Source organism: Manduca sexta, chromosome 2 (genome assembly GCF_014839805.1).
Source record: "Manduca sexta isolate Smith_Timp_Sample1 chromosome 2, JHU_Msex_v1.0, whole genome shotgun sequence".
Classification (NCBI taxonomy): Eukaryota; Metazoa; Arthropoda; class Insecta; order Lepidoptera; family Sphingidae; genus Manduca; species Manduca sexta.
Genome location: NC_051116.1, coordinates 1,870,734 through 1,883,894, shown reverse-complemented (window position 1 = coordinate 1,883,894; position 13,161 = coordinate 1,870,734). Strand labels below are relative to the sequence as shown.

General features: G+C 38.2%; 1 protein-coding gene across 6 annotated transcripts in view; it reads right to left on the bottom strand.

Moving 5' to 3' along the window:
• Nucleotides 1-13,161, bottom strand: part of LOC115452742 (sex peptide receptor) — a 245,348-nt gene that overhangs the window by 92,810 nt on the left and 139,377 nt on the right. For all 6 annotated transcript variants that reach the window (XM_037437819.1, XM_037437815.1, XM_037437818.1 and 3 more), the window contains one exon: nt 5,837-5,874. The gene's annotated coding sequence lies outside the window, so the exon portion shown is untranslated. The remainder of the gene's footprint in view (nt 1-5,836; nt 5,875-13,161) is intronic.

Here is a 13,161-nt window from a genome sequence, read left to right as displayed (position 1 = left end):
ACAGCATATTCTTCTAACTAATGCAATCATAAACTCAGTGAGTTTTTCCGTGCATCATTATAACTATCATTGACAGTAATATATTTTTATAATTGTTGTGTACAAGGTAGATTACAATAATTTAAATAATATGATATTGTGTATAACCTACTGAGCCGGCCGTCGCACTGCGTATCGTTAAAAAGTATATAATGCGGCGGTAGATGTTAATTACAAGTTGAAATAGAGGCTGTTCCTAAGATTTTTAAGTTTCTTTTATCTGTAATGGTAAAGTAACTGCCGCAGGTTAACCCACACCTCTGTGCGTGTGCGCGTGCGCGTGTGCGTGCGTGTTTGTGTGCGTGTGTAAAAAGTGTTTTGATTATAAGTAGTCGGTGTTTTGGTTTGCTTTATAAGTATGCACGAACGTATTGCTTTAGGAGTAAAGCAATACGTTACGTTAATAAAAATTATATTAGTGGAGACTAATATAATTAATATTTCTTACTCAATATTAATTTATTTGAAGCCCGTTTTTATTTATTTAATTACAATACAATCATATGGTATATTGAAAACTTCTTTAAAACATAGAACAAACATACTCACAAATTGCGTATAAGTATGGTTAACAAGGTTATATATATTTTTTTATCAATAATTAAGATGTGAACTTCATTTGGTCGCCTAATGAAAATGTATGTATTGTTAATTATTATTAAGTTTGCTGCCTGGTCTGGAGCCTAGCGCAGTGACTGCCGCGAGCTAATAATTCAATTGCTGTAATAAATAAATATAGCATTCAGATTTATCAGTGCGTAAGCTAGTTATACTTTGTTCACTTACTCTCACTTGAATTACGTATTTTTTTTATTTATGTTTGAAATTCCTCATTGATTTGAACTCGCACAATAGTGAAAATATTTTCTTGGCATTTTTCTGTATGATCTGAGATATAAGTAACTGTTTTATATACACTCACGATTTTGTTGAAAGGATAGGCATAGGTGTAACCACTTCATCCACTTATGGCGACGTGTATTCCGTGGCATGGTTCGGGCGAGCCTATCGCCATATCTGGTACAAATTCCAGACTGCGGTCTGACACTGATTAGGAAATATATCACTTTGCCCAACCTGGAATCCGAACCCAAGACTACAGTGCTGTAGTCGTACCGCACACTTAATATATCAACGAGATAGCTATTTACTGTTATTGTACTTTAATCCTTATCATCATAGCAATGGGGTCCACATTTATTCCCCACGCCTCCACGACCGCATTGTCTGCCCCAAAGGTGTAGTAAATGGGAAGTCTTTTAGTAAAATAACTTAAGTAAACCATAACTCAGAGTCCATTTGTGTCGCGTGTTTGTAAACTTGAATTTATATGCGAGAAGGTTATTTAGGGCTCGTAAAGAAGTCTAGACTGAGACGTATGGCTATTTTTAAATATGGAAATTGGATTTGAAGTTGATCAAATTTGCATTTCAAATATTGAGAATAAGCAATATTATATTACTTATCGGCTTCACTTTTAATGGTGGCTTTACTTTTTTGGGTAATGTTTATTTTAAAATATAAAAAGGACAAATAAGTTAAAATGGGCGAAGTGATATTGGGTATTTCCATTGAGTTTTACTTTCTAAATTTTATCTTTGAATCTGCAATTTGTACTAAATATGGCGATATGCTTGTCCCCTGTCATATCATATAACGGAATATATACGGCGAAAAGAGGCTGTCTTATTGCATGTTTGCCCACCTCTAAGGGGAAAAAAGGGTGAGTGTGTGTATTTCTTTTCCAGCAGAGGTACATAAATCGTACTTGTCAATTATGTTAGGTTTAAAAAGGGAGCGAGCCATGCAATTGGCTACAATTCCCGCCTTCTGCAGTCATGAAGGGTGAATTTTTTTTAAAGTGAACCCAAGACAATGTATAGTTAATATGCATAAATGCGGCCTGCAATTTTCTCTTATGATAATTACACACACACACACATATCAAGCATTTATCTCTGAAGGGGTTTGCGGAGGCGCAACCAGGGCACCCACTTTTCGCTAGGTGTGTTCCGTCCCATGACGTGATAGGAGGCAAGCCTATCACCATATCGGGCACAAATTCCAGAGTCCGGGCTGATACTGCTATATCTGATACAAATCTAATGATAATTAGATTTTACATAAATTACGATAGGGAAGCCGGCAAGAAATGAGTTATACGGACCATTCGCTGAGCTTACACTGAGCAGAATAACTCAATATAACTTTTCTCGTCTCATTGATCTAATCCGAAATACTCAACTTTCGCCAACAAAGTCAATGGCTATTATTATGTTCTAATCAAATTGACTCAAATTGCCTTCGATGTACAAAGAAAAGTTATTTGTTTGGTATGAATTATTTATTTAAGGTGAGGAATGGGAATCCAATTTCGCTGATGTATTTTGCGTTTAAGTCGTTTTGTTTATGGCGTTTGAAGTTTTATTTGGTGTTGTGGATTGTTGGAAGTGTTTACTAATATACTACTATATTTATCTCTGCCTCGGTGGCGCAATTATATTGCGTGCGCGGCAGTGGCAAAGGAACCCGACGTACTTACTTTCTTACCGGCTTCCCTTTCGTAACTTATGTAAAAACTAATTATTATTAGAACTATTTATAGACTGCATTTATGCATATTAACTTATATGTTGTGTCGAGATGCCTTTTGAAAAATGGCGCCCTTCGCCACTGGTGCTCGATATGACTACCGCTTCGAAGTCCTGGGTTCAAATCCCGCGACGGGCAGTGATAATGTTGGTGGCAAATGATTTGTGTATTTCAGTGTGCCCAGTGTCTGGTTTTATTCCATCCAGGAATGGAACACACATGGCAAAACTGGGTACCCTAGTTGCACCTCTGCCTACCTATTAGGGAAAACATCAGTGAATAATAGCAATAGCTTTTGGAACTTAGAATTAGCAACTACTGCGTGGTATTCCACTACGTTCGTCGCCCTGAGTTATAGATGTTGCCTTTTTTTTATACGTGGAAGGAAAAGTGACCCCTGCACCTGATAGTAAGTGGAGGGGGGTCCAATAGAATGTCGACTGATGAGAGATGATTACCCCTCGCCAGTCGATATAATTATGCCGGCCTGTTGGAACTAGGTATACATAGGTTGATCTCGGAACGCGACACCAGTAAAAAGAGTCTCATAATGCCCAGTAATTATACTCGCTACAATGGCTGTCAATTCGGCCCCTCGCATTCCATCATTAGTTATTTAATAAGCTTATATCATTTGCAATCAAAAGTGGCGTTAGTCTAACTGTAGGTGGAACGGACTGCCAAGACGAATGTCCGCAGGTTCAAAACCCAAAGGCAAGCACCTCTGACTTTTTTAAAGTTATGTGTGTATTCTTTGTGAATTATTACGGTGAAAGAAAACATCTTGAGGAAACCTGATTACTTAAGAAGTTTTCTATGAGAATTTTGAGTGTGTGTAAAGTCTTCCAATCCGCAATAAACCGTGGTGGACTGAGGCCTAACCCTCTCTGTAGTAAAGAAAGCCCATTCCCAGCAGTGGGATAGTATATAATACTGACCTGATATTAAATTTACATCAAGTTAGTATTAATTTCATATATTAATATCTGGTGTAATAAGACTATTATCTAAATTGGATAGAGATTATTGTTTAAGCACATTAATATGCCAATGTTATTATGATAAGATTCGCGGTCTGACTTCATTACTCGCTGTCTGTTTATACAGGAGACTTGATGTAAACCGTAGTTCACACTAAAGGTTTCTAGGCTTTGCTTCTACTAGTATTCCTTTTACTGCAATATCTATCTCTGCCTAGAAGCAGTGTGAATTTTAAAGAATGGCGGCCGTGTGACTACTGGCTTTTTTATATGGGCAAAGTGACCTCAGTACACCTGACGGTAAGCGGGTCCAGGTAATGTTGATCAACGAGAGAAGTTTGCAAGAATGTAGCCAGCGTTTGAGGAAATGGATATTTTACAGGGTCATTTGGATTAATACACTGCAGTACCAAACATATGGGCATAACCAGCTTTAATCTTGTGGGGGGAAGGAAATCTCACATTATGGTTTAACTTACAAAAGTAAGTACTTGAATTGAATCCGATGGAAGTCGGGGGTAGTAGCAGCTGCCTTCTCTGCTCTTTATTACGTACATGGTCATCCAATGTGCCTGGAATGTGGTCAAATAAAACGACAATCTCTGTGTCGTTTTATTGAGATTGGTAGAGACTAATGTGACTGACGCATTGGTCTCGACCAATCACAAACATAAAAATTAGTCATCGACTTACGAATCATATTTTTAGGGCATTCTAAGAACGCTGAACTTATATGGAGTTCTACGTAGTGATGCTACTGTTTAAGGATTACTGTAGCGTGTATCTTTTTTTAATAGAACAAAATGTTAAGACGCGTACGCCGTATATCGCCCACAGGATAGTAAGGATTTTTCTACCCTCGACTTTTATTCGCACATTTCAATACTACAAAAAGTGTGAACAGAGTCTAACTTTATTTAGTTTTCATTAACGTCTGAGATTAGTTGTTGTTTTGTATTTATATAGGTGTATTAAATTAGTGTAAATTCGGTTCTGATATAGAGATAAATGAATTTCGTTTTGGAATATTGTTATAAATTGCTAGGCACTGACAGATCATCTCCAATAAGAATAATTAAGAAATACGTTAAATATATCTAGTAAGACCACGTTTAAGTATTTCTATACACGTTTGATAATACTATACGCGAAATAAAAGATTGGTGGTTATTACAGCGATAAATATAATTCATTCAATACATATGAAAGCGGCGATAGCCTAGTTGGGTGTGGAACGGTCTGCCAAGACGAATGTCCGCAGGTTCAAATCCCAAGGGCACACACCTCTGACTTTTCTAAAAAATCATGTGTGTATTCTTTGTGAATTTATCGTTCGCTTTAACGGTGAAGGAAAACATCGTGAGGAAACCTGCACATCCGAGAAGTTCTCTATAGGAATTTCGAAGGTGTGTGAAGTCTACCAATCCGCACTAGGCCAGCGTGGTGGACTAAGGCCTAATCCCTCTCTGTAGTAGAGGAGGCCCGTGCTCAGCAGTGGGCAAGTATATAATACAGGGCTGATATTATTATTATTATTAATACATATGAACATTCACGTATATTCTATAAACACGAACGTCCATATAAACTATTTGTTCAAAATCTGAACTAAAATGGCAACCAAAACGTTACTGTTATAACCTGTTTATTCACTTGAACAACAAATAATTTCACTTATCTGACTAATTTTTTTTTATGCACTTACGTGTTTATACTTAGACTCGAATTCTTATATTATGAGCGCCACTCCGTACACAACAACAAGCTGTCAATATTGACACCGTTCTAAAGTCAGTTTGAATGGATTGCAGTTCAATTCAGTTGAACATAGTAAATGTTCCGAATGCTAAATTTAGTACGTAGTACATAATATATATCGATGCATATAAATAATAAATTATTGTTCAGAGCCATCTTGCGGCACCTTGTAAAAACTCTAAATGCAACGAGAGCCATGTTTCTTCTTTCGATTCGATAAGAAATGTCAACGCATAGCGAGTCTGTGTTGAATTTTATTCGACGAAAAACGATTACAATACGGACTCGAAATAGTGGTTCTAATTCCCATAAAAGAGTACTGTTCCCACCTAGTGAAACTATTAGAAGTTCACTCTTAAGCTCGGGCCCTATGTTTATGCTGTCAAATTTCAAACACGTTCACGAAGAGCTGTTTAAAATTTCACAAAAAAAAGTCGTGTCCAAATACTTAGTTCATGGTTACTTACCGTAAAACAAACTTTCATCAACTGGTTTGACGGAGGATCTGTAAAAGAATAAAAACACATTAAAATGTTGTTAAAGAGCTATTTAAAGGACAAACAGTCGAAAGTAACGGCAACGAACCAATATTCAAAAAGTATTTTCACAAGTTTCAAGTAAAATTTATTCGAATTATTGTATTAAACAACTAACGTAAAACACACATCACGCATTTATCTCCGAAGAGGTATGCAGAGGCGCAACCAGGGCACCCCACTTTTCGCCAAGTGTATTATGTCCCATGATCTGATAGAGGGTGAGCCTATCGCCATATCGGGCATACATTTCAGACTCCGGGCTGATACTGAGCAGAAAAACCCAAATACAACTTTGCCTTACCCGCGACTCGAACCCAAGATATCTGAGCGCTGCCCTAACGTGCATGCAGTACAACTACGCCACCGAGGCAGTCAACAACAAACAACTAATGAACATTCTATTATTATTTGTTTGGGAGAATATATTTTCTTCGTATATAGTATAATTGACTTTAAGATGATTTTATTGTGGTTTTTATATCATTATTTTCTCCCGACGGTTCGAAGACTGCAGCCTACATGGTCACGGGGGGACTATGAAGACTTGTTACCGATATCCGCTCTATATCTTAGAACTATTGGGTAAGAAGCAATAAGTATCCAGTGTATTGTCTTATATATCGTGGCCAATTTAATAGAAAACAAAAACTAAGACAATCGTAAATAAAATTAAAAGGGAAGCCGGTAGGAATATCATATTGACGTCTATCGTATTATAAACGTTATTAATGTAACAGACATGTTAAAAAATATATTTATTCCTTCGCAAAATCCAGTTTTTAAAACATAACTCTATCGAAGCTCTCTAATCTAACGCAAACACTCCAAAATCCTTCATACAATAATCCTCGATAGGCAAGTACAAAGAGGCCCGCGCCGCCCACACACGATTATTATTTACAGAGAACTGGATTTAGCAACCTTGCACATAAATAGATATCTAAAATTACGATGGTGTTTTTGGTCTGAGAAAATATTTTATTATGCTATTACAAATTCTGTGTAAACTGCTTCTGTTTGGTTGTATAGCGTGTGCGGTAGCTGGTATAAGGTTTTGGGTTCGAATCCCAAGTCGGGCAGAGTGATACTTTTTTTGTTTCGCCCTGGAGTATTTGTGATTTAAAAGGCGATAGGCTCGCCCCCTGTCACATCATTGAACAAAAAACACGCGGCGGAAAGTGAGTGTAGTTGCGCCTCTCCCTACCCGGGGTAAAGACGTGTGTGTGTTTTTCATACCAGTTTCGATGCCTTAACACTGGTATTGCATATCGACCAGCCCCGGATCTATGGGGCAAGCCGGGGCCAATGCCCCGAGCGGCGAATTCAGAGGGCGGCAAATCCAAACTTGGCAGACGTATACACAACTTATATTTAACGCAACTTTGACTAAGACATCTAGAACATTACACACATAAATAATTATTTCCCGCGGGGCGCGAAATGATGATGATGACAAAGTTAACAATATAGGTGGTCGGGGGCGGCATTATCCAGACTTTGCCTCGCCTCCAAAAATTCAAGATCCGGGACTGATATCGACAATGATGTTAAGGTCTGTGCGGTCCCCCCGAAGCAATTCTTGTGCGCTTAGTCTCCACACCAAATGCACGCCCATGCATGGGGACACATTTGCCGCGACCTTAGGCACACAGTTCAGTGTGTACACCTCATGGTTGCTAAATACACATTGAGGCCTATAAGGGTTGGCGAACATTTCCCTTTCCTCTCCCTTCCAACTATCCTGAGATGGCTCCCTCTCCTTAATCTTCTCTTCCTTTCTTTCATTATCCCCTCTCTTCTTCCTCCCAGGCTGGTAGGGCCTACCATCCTCACAGGGACTGCCGTGGTTGCTAAGCCGGCGGATCGCTTGTACACCGTTCGCAGGGTACTAGGCTGACAACCACGGCAGATCTCAAAAAAAAAGTCTGCGCGGCGTTAAAATTTCGTAAACTACACAATTCTCCGAGAATAGTGAGAAAAATAAATCAACCGACATAACGTGGGGTTCGTTCGTGATTTGCACATATATGAGGCGTCGTCTGTTATGACATCTCTTCAGCGGATTTGATTTATATAATAATACACTAGCTGACCCGACAGATGTTGTCCCGTCTTAACAATGAATTTGCATCGCGCATTCTGTCAATCGCTGACAGTTATTTCAAATTGACAGTTATATAAAATTAATATATTCGTTAAGTTTTTTAAATTTTTTTAATTTTCCGCGCTATTTTTTGACTTTTTTTCTTTCATTAGAACCTTTTCCTGACAATAACAAATACAAAAAAAATAGTGATATCGGCCCAGCCGTTCACTCGTAATGGCGTGACCAAGGGAAGTAGGGATTCATTTTTATATATACAGATCAGCCCTTTATATTGTCCTACTGCTGGGCTCGGGCCTCTATTACTGAGAGGGATTAGGCCTTAGTCCACCACGCTTGGTTTAGATTTGCAGACTTAACATAGCCTCAAAATTCTTACAGACAGCTTCTCAGGTATGCAGGTTTCCTCGCGATGTTTTCCTTCACCGTTAAAGCAAGGGATAATCTACAAAGGTTACACACATAACTCAAGGAAAGTCAGAGGTGCGTGTTCTTAGGTTTTAACCTGTGGACGTTAGTCTCAGCATTCCGTTTCACTCGCAATTAGACTATCGTCGCTTATGTTTTAGACTGCCTCGGTGGCGTAGTTGTATTGCACGTCCGGTACAATAGCGCTCTGAGGTCCTGGGTTCGAATCCCGAGTCGGGCAAAGTGATATTTGGGTTTTTCTGCTCAGTATCAGCCCGGAGTCTGGAATTTGTGCCCGATATGGCGATAGGCTCGCCCTCTATCACATCATGGGACGGAACACACTTGGCGAAAAGTGGGTGCCCTAGTTGCGCCTCTGCATACCCCTTCGGGGATAAAATGCGTGATGTTATGTATGTATGTATGTATGTTTTAGTGTGACGTAACACATTTTTATTATATTGATGAGGGTACTTGTTTGTTACTATAATTGGGCCGAGGTCTGCCAAAATATACAAATTACTTTTAAACAACATTTGTGGGTTACTATTTGTTAGGATATTTCTATGCTCTTGCCTATTCTTTTTTTTCTTCCAAATAGACCGGTGTGATTATGTCGAGAGGCTAGGCGTTGTAATTTTTCGTTAGTCGACCGTATAAAAAAATAAGAATTGTTTTTCTGATTAAGCGCCATTTTCAAAAAACGAGCCCAATCCCTTTTTACTATCTATCTCAGAAATGGACCAATCAAAACAAAAAAATTTTGACATGCTCACAAAGAAGTCATTTTGATATGTTCATTCTGGGAACCGGATTGAAGATTGAGATTGGGATCGTTTATTGAAAACGGTTGATCGTGATTCAGTCGGATAAAATATCTAGTTCGCTATATAAATTTTTGTTTTAAATCCACAACTGTCTATACTTAGACATAATCCCCCTTATTCATAGACGTTTTTTATCTAAGGACGGAGCATTGCTGTGATAACAAGTCTGTTTCTCAGTGCTGACGGCATGGCAGCCTTCGCATTGCGTAGACATAGGGCCGTTATGATTAGCTAATATTGAGATACTTTAATCTAATTGGCTGTCAGATAAACAAAACTGAACAAACAGCAAGTTGTCAGATAAACAAAGCTGAGAAACAGACTTGTTATCACAGCAATGCTCCGTCCTTCGATAAAAACGTCTATAAATAATGGGGTAAGTCTATAACTTTATATAATCATTGAGAGCGTAAAAATTCCGAACCATTGAAAGTATTGTCAAAACTTGAGGCTTCGATAAGTAATGATTCTTTAACCGATCGAGTGCGGATCAAAGAAACCTTAACAATGCTCATTGTTCCGGCAAAAGTAATATGTCAATTGAATAAGCCGTGACGGTGGTGGTAGCGGGAAGCGGGGATAAAATGCTTCTAAATTTTTTATAATATTTGTGCTGGTCGCTTCCGTTCGTATTATAAAACTTTAGCTTAAATAAGATAAAAGGTAGCAAAGAGGTTTGATTTCGTCCGAATTCGTTCAGCGGTTTTTGCATTCATTTGAAGGACATTGTAGCCAGTGTAACTACTGGACATAATAAGACTTAACATCTCATGTCTCAGGATGGCGAGCGCAGTGGAATACCAAACAATATTTTGTATGGCATGGTGTTGGATAGTGTTTCTATTGTTTATGGGCGGTCGTATCGCTTACCATGTGGCGAACGGCAAGCCCGTCTCATCATTCAAGCAGCAATATAATAATAATAATAATAATAATAATAATAATTTGAACAAACAACTAAACATTAGCGAACATATAATTAGGAAGGTCAATAATAATGTACAGGCCTACATTAGATATTAATAAACGATAGCCTAGTAGGGTGTGGAACGGACTGCCGAGACGAAAGTCCGCAGGTTCAAAACCCAAAGGCTCACATCTCTTACTTTTTTAAAAATAAGGTGTGTATTCTTTGCCAATTGTAAGAGGTTGACTTATGAGTCATTTTGCGATAACTGGTTATAAAATTTAGTATCCACCGATTTTTCTGTTTCGAACCTAGTTAAAATATTACGAAACGAATCGAAAATCCGCTTTGTCAATTAGTATATTAAGTGCAATAAAATCAATTTTAGTCAATCGCTATTCAAAATCAGTGAATCGATCTTAAGAGAGCTCAATCTGACACATCAACATAGGCTATTCTCCGTCTGTCTGAGCCGTAATTTAAAATATTTTGGACATATAGCGCGACGGAAACCAGACAACTTGGAGAAGTTGGTGCTCACCGACAAGCTCGAAGGCAAGCGACCAAGAGAGCGTAATCCGAAGCGCTGGTCGGACTAGATCGCTAACTCCCTACATATACCAATGAGCATAGCGGTGCATCAAGCCGAAGATTGTGCCTCGTGGAGAAGATTACTGAATGACCTTGGACGGGATCACAATCCTCAGTAATGAGGAGCCGACTGAAGAGAGATTCAAAATCAAAACATTTGCACTACGATCAGTAATCCGCTAGCAGAGAGACCGCAGCCTTACCGCCTAATATTTCACCAACTCCAAGTTCCGGCCAAGTTGTTGTCAAAACTCGGCCGATTGGAGTCAACGGTGTCAATTCCGTACACGCCGTGTCAAATGGTTTGGACAGTTTGACATCTGGACAATTTATTTTTAAATAGAATTGAGTATTTTGAAGAACAATATCCTGATATTTACTTTTCTTTATAAATGCGAAAGTTAAGTGTTTTACTAACCCTATGACTCGAGTCAAATAAAAAAATATTAATTGAAGCGATCCGTCGGAAAGCTTTTGTTTTAAGAATCAAGATGTCAAACGAGCGTCAAATAAAGCAAAAACCTTTTAAAATATTTTTACTAACGCAAAAAGTATTCGGAGGCTGTAATTAAATTTAAATATTGAAGCGAGTTGCTTCGGGGATTTTCTCAAAGTAGGGTTGTCGCGTTCTTAACTACATTTATTTCTTAATAAAATTTGAGTAATTTTTAAATTTTTTATTAGCTCAGTTGGCAAACGAGCAAGCGCTCCGCCTGATGGTAAGCAGCATTAGCCGCTCTAGGACTTTGTAATGCTAGAGGCAAGCCATTGGTTGCCGGGGTAATTCAGGAAGAAGGGTAATTATTTATATTGTGTGTACAAAAGCACAATTTGAAGACTCCAAATTATCTAAATTGGGACGATTGTACTCATAGCAAGTGACAAATACTGTCTTTTTGTTCGCACTGGTCTATAATCATGTTTTTCCCATTGTATCAGTATAATAAAATGTAAAAGAAAGTGAAGGGAACACTTTTTAGTTTAATTATCTATAGTTATGTATAGTTTTTCAATCTTAAATCACAGGCAACTTTTTTATTTACCTAAAAGCCTTTCACGCGGATGGAACTAAGTGAAAAAGTTAGTCTTGAATACCCTCCTGCCACGTTTTAAAGAAAACAATTCGAAAAGTACACCGTTGTTCAAACTTGAGCACAATCGAGAAGTTTCTATTCAACATATTTTTCTGTTGTCTTCAAATAACTTTACAAAAACAATTTATTTCTGATCGGTAACTCTTTTGTTTTCAATCTTTTGTTGTATTACTGCCGCAATGGATACGATGTTTACAGTTAATTAAAATCATACAGTGACTTATATACTAAGCAATCTCTTTAAGGTTTTCGAAGATGTCAAATCTGTCGACCCGCACTAGGCTAAGGTCTAATCCCTTTTCTTAGTAGAGAAGGCCATCGCGCAGCAGTGGGACGCAATAGTATTGGGAATAATTTTAATATCTTAAGGAAAGTCTGTGAAAGTTTCCAGTTCATTCTTTTTATTGCTTTAAATGACGAGACGAGCCGGCCGTTCCTAATAGTAAGCGATACGACCGTAAACAGTAGAAACACCATCCAACACCTTGAATTAAAAAGTATTGTTTGGTATTCCACTGCGCTCGCCATCATGAGACATGGGATGTTAAGTCTTATTATTTCCAATAGTTTTACTGGCTGCAATGTTATTCAAAGCGGTACACAACACTGCTTGCTGACTTCACTGCTTGGCGGCAGAAATAGACAATGCGGTGGTATCTACCCAAGCGGACTCTCAAATATAAGAGACCTCTCACCATATTACAATAAATGGGACTGGTACTTTTAAGCATACCAGGATTTAGTTATGGCCATTTAGCCTCGTTAAAATTTCATGACCATTCCTTTAATCAAGTATAATTTGAAGAACAATTATGCAATAGAGATATCTCGTAGACGTCCGCTTGCAAAATCAAATCTTAAATACGAGCGAAATTTTAAGGGTCCTTGATTCTCGCTTCCATTAATTGTCCAAAGGCCTGTTCCGGATGAAATAACTTCATTTAATTGAGACCTCTAAAATCTTTGTGAATTTCAAAGGGATAATGGGCACCTAAATATAAAGGACTGTAGAGTATTGTAAAAATAAATTCGTTTAATACAGAAATTTAGGTTAAAATCTTTGATAGCCAAGATTTTTATTTATCTCTGCTGGACAAAGGGACGTATGGTGCCAAGACGTGGACACTGACAGTGGGGCTAGTCCACAAATTTAAAGGAGATGTAGCGAGCTATGCTAGGTGTCTCTCTCGCGGATAAAATCAGAAATGAGGCTATCCGTGAGAGAACCAAAGTAACGGACATAACTCTGAGAATAAGCCAGCTGAAGTGGCAGTCGACTGACCATATCTGTCGTAGGACCGATGGCCGCTGGAGCAGATGAG